Genomic DNA, 7,500 nt, shown 5'->3' with positions numbered 1-7,500 from the left:
GGGGGAGAAGGTGCATGACACCCAGGCAAGCATGCCCTCGACCTAATGGCTTGGGGTGCAAATTGTGTTCAAAGACTTGATGGTTCACGGAATTCTACAATTCACACCAAGTATCGTATTTCGCTACGTTCTTCATCGATGCGAGAGTTGAGATATCCGTTGCCGAGAGTCGTTTCATTTTTTCACGACAAAAAGAGTCACGACATCGCCCACCATGCACCACAGACGGGATGGCGATGACGCGCGCACTTCATTTTCGTTTTGGTTCCTTGGCACGATTCGCATCGGGGGTTCATTGTTCAGTGGTGGGCGAGATGACGCGTCCTCAGTGTTTCGTTAACGCGTCCACGGGTCGTCCGTCAAGCAGGGTTTTGACAATGATCCTTCCGTAAGTTCACCTACGGAAACCTCGTTACGACTTCTTCTTCCTCTAAACGATAAGGTTCAGTGGACTTCTCGCAACATCACGGGCGGTGAACCATCCACGTCACCGCGATCCGAACACTTCACCAGACCATTCAATCGGTACGAGCGATGGGTGGTGTGTACAAAGGGCAGGGATGTAGTCAACGTGAGCTAATGACTCACGTTTACTAGGAATTCCTCATTGAAGACCAACAATTGCAATGATCTATCCCCATCACGATGAAATTTCAAAGATTACTCGGGCCTATCGGCTAAGGCTATAGACTCGTTGAATACATCAATGTAGCGCGCGTGCGGCCCAGAACATCTAAGGGCATCACAGACCTGTTATTGCCTCAAACTTCCTTGGCCTAAGCGGCCATAGTCCCTCTAAGAAGCTAGCCACGAAGGATCACCTCCGTATAGCTAGTTAGAGGCTGAGGTCTTGTTCATTAACAGAATTAACCAGACAAATTGCTCCACCAACTAAGAACGGCCATGCACCACCACCCATAGAATTAAGAAAGAGCTTTCAGTCTGTCAATCCTTACTATGTCTTGACCTAGTAAGTTTCCCCGTGTTGAGTCAAATTAAGTCACAGGCTTCACTCCTGGTGGTGCCCTTCCGTCAATTCCTTTATGTTTCAACCTTGCGACCATACTCTCCCCAGAACCCAAAGACTTTGATTTCTCATAAAGTGCCGACGGAGTCCTAAAAGTAACATCCACCAATCCCTGGTCAGCATCGTTTATGGTTGAGACTAGGATGGTATTTGATCATCTTCGAGCCTCCAACTTTCATTTTTTATTAATGAAAACATCCTTGGCAAATGCTTTCGCAGTTGTTCATCTTTCATAAATCCAAGAATTTCACCTCTGACTAGGAAATACGAATGCCCCTGACTGTCCTTGTTAATCATTACTCCGATCCCGAAGGCCAACACAATAGGATCAAAATCCTATGATGTTATCCCATGCTAATGTATACAAGCGTAGGCCTGCTTTTAGCACTCTAATTTCTTCAAAGTAATAGCGCTGGAGGAACGACCCGGGTAATTAAGTCTAGGAGTGCATCGTCGGTAGAAGAGTCGAGTAGACCGATGCTCATCGTGAGGTGGATCGGACGACCCAACCCTAGTTCTAACTACGAGCTTTTTAACTGCAACAACTTAAATATACGTTATTGGAGCTGGAATTACCGTGGCTGCTGGCACCAGACTTGCCCTCCAATGGATCCTCGTTAACGGATTTAGATTGTACTCATTCCAAGTACCAGACTCATAGAGCCCAGTATTGTTATTATTGTCACTACCACCCCATGTCAAGATTGGGTAATTTGCGCGCCTGCTGCCTTCCTTGGATGTGGTAGCCGTTTCTTAGGCTCCCTCTCCAGAATCGAACCCTAATTCTCTGTCACCCATCACCACCATAGTAGGCCACTATCCTAACATTGAAAGTTGATAGGGCAGAAATTTGAATGATGCATCACCGACACAAAGGCCGTGGGATCCGTCGAGTTATCATGAATCATTAGAGTAACGGGCATAGCCAGTGTCGACCTTTTATCTAATAAATACATCTCTTCTAGAAGACGAGGTTTGTTGCACGTATTAACTCTAGAATTATTACAGTTATCCGAGTAGCAGATACCATCAAACAAACTATAACTGATTTAATGAGCCATTCGTAGTTTCACAGTCTGAATTAGTTCATACTTACACATGCATGGTTAAATCTTTGAGACAAGCATATGACTACTAGCAGGATCAACCAGGTAGCATTCCTTCAGGATGTTGGCACCGCGTGGGCCTCGATGCACAGATCGAGCGGTGGAGAGAGCTCGACATAGAGCGCAAGCGTCGTGCATGTCGAGCACATAAAATGCGTAGCATCGGACGAATGGGGACCGAGAGCCCACGCTCGCTAAATGTTTCGCATCTGAGAGCACGATCGAATGCTGGTGCACCAATGCGGCCACGGAGGATTGGGTGGTACGCTTGGGACACTGGCCACGATTGACATCCGACCCGTGGCCCCTCGGGACATGAGACGGATGAAGGATGGCGGGACATTCGGTTTCCATCAATTCAGGTATGCAACACAGGATCCTGATCGCACCTCCTAGGTATGATGACCGCATGGGAAGAGATTGAAGAGGATGACGAGTCGATAGTTCGATGCATCTAGCACGGAGCCTGCCAACACGCACAACCATAGCACCACTCATATACCCATTACGTACAAGTGGCAGCATCCATGCACGCCGGTCCACTACCCGCCCGATCGATTACTCGACGAGCGAGCGGAGGAAACGACATGCGAGGCCACGCCACAACTGCTTGGCATGAGAAAAACATGAGCAAGGGCCATGAGACTGCCCCTACCATCGATAGGCAACAACAAAGTGACACCACCAATGCTTGGCTCGACTGAGATCGCATGCGCGAGCTCTGCTGACACCACCTCAGGGGGACGTTGCCCGATTCAGGGACTTGTTCCTGGGGTCTCAGGTAGCATCGGCTGCTTGCATGGCCTTGTTGAGGCCTACTCATTTTTGTGGTCGATGAGAAGGGACCGCAAGACCATTAAATACCGAGAGACCTGGTCGAGCCAAGCCCGTAATCGCAGCTTCTGCTTGCACCACCCCATGGAGTCGTTGCTCGATTCAAGAACTTGGTCTGGGGTCTAAGGCAGCATCCACCATGTGCACGGGCTCGAGCTCAGCTCCTCTTTTTTGCATGCACGCCAACCGGTCGAGGCCATGGACGCCTAGCGGTCACCGGAGCAACCAGTCGTCAGACAAAATGGTCGGAAGGCATGCATGCCTTGTATTTCACTCGAGGGACGTTACCCTGGATGTACGCAATAGGAGGCCCATCACGCACACCTACTCCCCCCATAGGAGGGAAAGGGGATACCGAACCACCACCCCCTAAAGAGCATTAGAGATTTTACAGATATGCTAACAGTAGACGTTAAAGTGTCTAAAACGGGGACACTTTTTCCAAACAGGCATATCTCGCATCGAGGGTGAGCAGGTGCCGATGGTGGTTGGGGCATATGCCCGCACTAAAGGCCAACGCGTGCCGATGGTGGTCGATGCGACTACCCACACCAAGGGCCAGCGTGTGCCAATGGTGGTTGAGGCAATCGCCCGTATCAAATCGAGGCATGTGCTCACACCAAGGCTCGGCATGTGCCGATGGTGTTCGACGTAATCGCCCGCACTAGAGGCCATCTTCTACCTATGGTAGTCGAGGCAAAAGCCGTACCAAGGGCTAGCTTGTGCTGATGGTGCTCAAGGCAACCCTCGCACCAAGGCCCAGCACGTGCCGATGGTGTTCGAGGCAACCGTCTACACTAGGGGCCAGTATTTGCCGATGGTGTTTGAGGCAACCGCTCGTACAAGAGGCCATCTTCTATTGATGGTGGTCAAAGCAAGAGCCCGCACCAAGGGCCGGCTTGTGCCGATGGTGTTTGAGGCAACCGCCTGCACCAAGGCTCAGCATGTGCTGATGGTGGTCGAGGCAACCACCCGCATCATGGCCCAGCATGTGCCGATGGTGTTCGATGTAACCACCCTCACCAGGGGCCATCTTATGCTGATGGTGATCGAGGCAACCATCCGCATCAGGGCCCAACTTGTGTCGATGGCGGTAGAGGCAAGTGCCCGTACCAAAGGGCAGTCTGTGCTGATGATGGTAGATGCATGTGCCATCACCATACGCCATCATATGCCGTTGATGGTCGAGGCCTTGGTTGAAGTTCGATTTTGAGCCATGGTGCACATGCTGGGCTCGGGCATGTGCTGGTGCCACATTTTTTTCACTCGAGGCACCATCGTCGGAGCATCGCCGAAGCATCATCGGAGAACCTAACCTGCGGCATTGGGGGTTCCAGTGATATAGGGGGCCGGGGGGTGTGCGCACACGATGTGCGATGGGTACTGGTACTTGGCCCTTATATTGGCCCCCTATCCCTCATCAAACCTCGAGAACTCACACCCCCTTGAAGAGCATTTGAGATTTTATAGATTTGCTGCTAGTAGCCATTAAAGTGTCCGAAATGGGGACACTTTTTTCAAACGATCGTAAAATCTTCTCCACTTTGAGTTTTTAGCTGAATTTTTTTGTGCATGCCAACAAAAATACAAGGATCATGTCTACCAAATTTGGGGCCAAAACTCCTTCGAAAAAAATTTTAAAAAAATCTAGAACCGTAAAAAGTTTCAAAAATCATGAAAAATAGAAAACAGGTCGTCTTGCCACGAAACTTCACATGATGGCTTAGGGGACTATTGTATGAATTTACAAGCCATAAAAATGGCATTGGCATGGCAGAAATATGAAGATGTGCCTGAACCCACCGATCACCCGATGATCCACGACTTGCACATCTCGCCTCTCAGGCCGGCGTAGTGCCCGTCCGCTCGTTTCATGGGTTGACTTAGGCATACGGAGCTTATTCCCAGTCTAAGATTGGATCGGATCGAGGGTTGCGGTAGCAGGACCTGTAGCGGGATCGACAGCACGCAGAGGGGGATTGGACCCATCTTCGGCTTGCACATTCTGCCTCTCTGGCCGGCTGAGTGCCCGCACGCACGTTTCATGGGTTGACTTAGGCATACGGAATTCATCCTCAGTCCAAGCAAGTCTCGTTCATTCCCAGTCTAAGATTGGATCGGATCGAGGGTTGCGATAGTAGGACCAGCAGCAGGATCGACAGCAGGCAGGGGGGATCGGGCCGATCCTTGACTTTTGCATTCTACCTCTCCGACTGGTTGAACGCCCGCACGCTCGTTTCGTAGGTTGGCTTAGGCATATGAAGTTCATTCCATGTCTAAGCCCCAATCGGACCGAGGGTTGTGGCAACGGGACCGACAGTGGGATCTGCAGCACACAGAGGTGGACTGGGTCGATCCCCGGCTTACAGATTATCCTCTTTGACCAGCTCAGTGCCCGCACGCTCGTTTCGTGGGTTCACTTAGGCATATGGAGTTCATTCCCAGTCTAAGCATACGGAGTTCATTCCCAGTCTAAGATCGGATCGACAGCGGGATCGACAGCAGCACGCAGAGGGGGACCAGGCCGATCCTCGGCTTACACATCCTGTCTCTCCGGTTGACGGAGCACCCACACGCTCGTTTTGTGGATTGACTTAGGCATGCAAAGTTCATTCTTGATCTAAGCCCTAACCAGACCGAGGGACTCGCAGTGGGATCGATAGCACGTAAAAAAGGGCCGAACCGATCCTCGACTTGCGCATTCTGGCTCTCCGACTGGTTGAGCGCCCACGCGCTCATTTCATGGGTTGACTTGGGCATACTAGTGCATTCTCAGTCTCGACCAACCAAGGGCTAGAGGCTATCGACGGCGTTTGGGGCAACAACCGAGGGGGACCAGCAGTGGGATCCTTGGTCAGCTCGTGCATCTCACCCCCACCAGTCGGTTCGGTGCCCGGACGCTTATTTTGGTGATCGACTGGGGTGAGCGAAGTTCGTTCTCAATCGGGACCGGAGGACGGGGGGCCCTGGGTCATACCTAACCCCAGAGAGGGATAGTGTGAAAAGAAGGAAGGTCGATGGGGGGAGGGACGAATCGAAGCGACAAAGGGCTGAAGCTCAGTGGATCATGGCAGCAAGGCCACTCTGCCACTTACAATACCCCGTCACGTATTTAAGTCATCTGTAAAGGATTCTAACTACCACTCAGTGGGAATTGAGCTCCAAGGAGGCCTACGCGACTCGTCCGCCGCAGGGGCTGCACCTGCGACACGTGCCATTGGGGGCCATGGGCCCCTACTACGGGTCAGGAATCAAGCAGCGGGCGCGTGCTTTGCTTCTAGCCCAGATTCTGACTTAGAGGCATTCAGTCATAATCCAGCGTACGGTAGCTTTGCACCACTGGCTTTTCAACCAAGAGCGATGACCAATTGTGCGAATCAATGGTTCCTCTCGTACTAGGTTGAATTACTATCGCGACGCTGCTATTAGTAGGGTAAAACTAACCTGTCTCACGACGGTCTAAACCCAGCTACAAGATGGTTCGATTAGTCTTTCATCCCCATACCCAAGTCAGACGAATGATTTGCATGTCAGTATCACTGTGGGCCTCCACCAGAGTTTCCTCTGGCTTCGCCCTGCTCAGGCATAGTTCACCATCTTTCAGGTCCCGACGGGCATGCTCGCACTCGAACCCTTCTCAGAAGATCAAAGTCAGTCGACGATGCACCTGCGAGGGATCTCGCCAATCAGTTTCCTTGTGCCTTACAGGTTTCCTGACCCATTGACTCGCATGAATGTCAGACTCCTTGGTCCGTGTTTCAAGACGGGTCGAGTGGGGAGCCCGCAGGCCAATGCCTGGAGCACGCTGGTACTGGGGCACACCAAGACAATGCGTGCTACGTTCCACGATCACGGTGACGACGTCTCTGCGAGCACATTGAAAGACCGGGCTTGGGCCACCGCCATGACCCACGTCGATCCATGCCCCGAGTCGATCGACGGATCGGCTCTCGTCATTCCACATCCAACCGAGGTGCATCGCCAGCCCCCATCCGCTTCCCTCCTGACAATTTCAAGCACTCTTTGACTCTCTTTTCAAAGTCCTTTTCATCTTTCCCTTGTGGTACTTGTTCGCTATTGATTTTTCGCCCGTATTCAGCCTTGGACGGAATTTACCGCCCGATTGGGGCTGCATTCCCAAACAACCCGACTCACGGACAGCGTCTCGTGGTGTGATAGGGTCCGAGCACAACGGGGCTCTCTCCCTCTTCGATGCACCTTTCCACGGACTTGGGCCCGATCTACCACTGAGGACGCTTCTCCAGACTACAATTCAGATGTCGGGGATGCCCGATTCTCAAGCTGGGCTCTTCTCGATTCGCTCGCCGTTACTAAGGGAATCTTGGTAAGTTTCTTTTCCTCCGCTTATTGATATGCTTAAACTCAGCGGGTGATCCCGCTTGACCTCGGGTCGCGACACGAGCATCAACTGAGCGATGCGGGGGGTCTGAAGAGGTCCAGGTGGACAACGAGCGAGCGTCACTGGGGACGAGGCACGTCGGGAGCTCTACCACCGACGATCGCAGCACTGTC

At 51.9% G+C, this 7,500-nt stretch overlaps 2 non-coding genes and 1 pseudogene across 2 annotated transcripts; all 3 read right to left on the bottom strand.

Moving 5' to 3' along the window:
- Positions 1-15: 15 nt before the first annotated feature.
- Positions 16-171, bottom strand: LOC149512254 (5.8S ribosomal RNA). The gene has a single exon (XR_016332996.1). It is a non-coding gene; the product is annotated as a 5.8S ribosomal RNA (ribosomal RNA).
- A 204-nt stretch (positions 172-375) lies between these two features.
- Positions 376-2,181, bottom strand: LOC149512253 (18S ribosomal RNA). Its single transcript, XR_016332923.1, has one exon. It is a non-coding gene; the product is annotated as an 18S ribosomal RNA (ribosomal RNA).
- A 3,815-nt stretch (positions 2,182-5,996) lies between these two features.
- LOC149512252 (25S ribosomal RNA) lies at positions 5,997-7,381 on the bottom strand (annotated as a pseudogene).
- Positions 7,382-7,500: the final 119 nt, after the last annotated feature.

This window comes from Durio zibethinus, chromosome 23, assembly GCF_047325235.1.
Source record: "Durio zibethinus cultivar Kanyao isolate XHJ-2024 chromosome 23, ASM4732523v1, whole genome shotgun sequence".
NCBI lineage: Eukaryota > Viridiplantae > Streptophyta > Magnoliopsida > Malvales > Malvaceae > Durio > Durio zibethinus.
The sequence above is the reverse complement of the archived record's forward strand: the minus strand, read 5'-3'. Positions and strand labels throughout refer to the sequence as shown.